This window comes from Ovis canadensis, chromosome X (genome assembly GCF_042477335.2).
Source record: "Ovis canadensis isolate MfBH-ARS-UI-01 breed Bighorn chromosome X, ARS-UI_OviCan_v2, whole genome shotgun sequence".
Lineage (NCBI taxonomy): Eukaryota > Metazoa > Chordata > Mammalia > Artiodactyla > Bovidae > Ovis > Ovis canadensis.
Window position 1 is genome coordinate 105,996,846 of NC_091727.1, and position 1,647 is coordinate 105,998,492.

Genomic DNA, 1,647 nt, shown 5'->3' on the forward strand with positions numbered 1-1,647 from the left:
TGTGCTGTTTCCTTTTATCTCAAGTATGCCTTTGGGACAGAAAGTCTGTGAAGACAGGTAGAAACATACATAGGACTCCACTTGCTGCCTATGGTATGAGGTTAGGGAGAGCAGGAAACAAAAAAGAATCTGGGTGCGTTAGATTGCAGAGGATCTACAAAAAGGAAATTGTGCTGGAGATGGCCTTGGAAACTGGGTCTCAGAAAAATTAATGAAGCCAAAGGATAGGAACTATGTCACTGATGGTGAGCATTCATGTTCTAGGTTCCATACTGCAAAAAGGTATTAATCCTAGGATGGGCTGTTGCTGCCTAACCCTAGCTGAGACCTTTTCCTACTAGTGTTAAAGTTGTCATTTCACAGTCTGACTGTATGTCTCAAAATTGGATTGTTAGGCCTTGGTAGAAAAGAGTAAATTTGATAACATAAGGGCAGGCCAAGTAAAAATGAAAATAGAGCACCATGTTTCCTTTGAGAGGGTCAAGAGGTTATGGCAAGGGGTCCATGGAGGCAGTAAAATATGAAAGTAAATCAGACTTAGGCTTTTGTTTTTTTTTAAACTTTTTGTTGTTATTCTATAATCTACATGATTTTGTTGTTCTCTTGCTACAATTTAATAAAATATAATTTTGGTTCCATGTAGTAGATCAGAATAAATAATCCTGATTAGAACATAGAAGAGAATATTGTGATACCTAAAAAGGGGCTCCATCTAATTTGGCTTTGCATGTCATCTGAAACCGATTATTTTAATGTCATTGTCAGTAATCATACATAGATTTGCTACTGTGGGGTGAGGAGAGGAGATTAGGAATTTTGAGGGGGTGAGTAGAAAGTGAATTATCAGAAAGCTCTGATCAAGCAGGGCAGGTGGAAAGAACTAGCCCATCCCCTGTCTTTCCAACCCCATGCTCTTCTCAACTCACTAGGAACAAGCATGGCTAAGGTGGATCAAGAGTGGCAATATCAAGTGTTAGTTTATACAGCACCTATTATTCTACTGTTTATGCCGCAATTATTCTGCATTATAATTCTTCTGGGTAGTAGAGCATGTCCTATGCTCGGGCCAATATCTAAATAAGAGGATAAATTGGGGGATTAGATAAAAAAAAAAATAAAACTTATTCTTCTTTGTGAATTGCTGGGGAGAAAATAAAACTCCCAAGCACAAAACAGGTAATTTGATTCAATGATTAGGAATTTGGAGGAAACTTACATAAATGATTAACCATAAGTAATAAAATCAATCTCTTTGTATTATTTCAGACGAGACTACCATCCAAATCGCTCTCAAGAGAAAGTATGTATGATGAAATTCACTGTAGAGCAATTAAGGATATTTTCTAATATGTTATTAGAGAAAAATCTGTGAATCAGACTACCAGCAAAATCATCTGTTGATTTTAGTCGGTTTTCTTTGCCTTTTTCTCTTCCTTGACTTTCACTCTCTGTTAATCTTGAATTTTGCCAAGGTCCGAAATTATTGTTCAAAGAGTTGTTGTTATGGGGGGTACAAAGTTACTGTTATCACCATTTTGCCCAGGGGCCTCAGGAGGGTAGATTGGGGGAGCTTTGGGAGGTTTAATCATCACAAAGAAAACATCCAATACCACACACTCACTCCATAATGGGAAGGCATTACCGGAA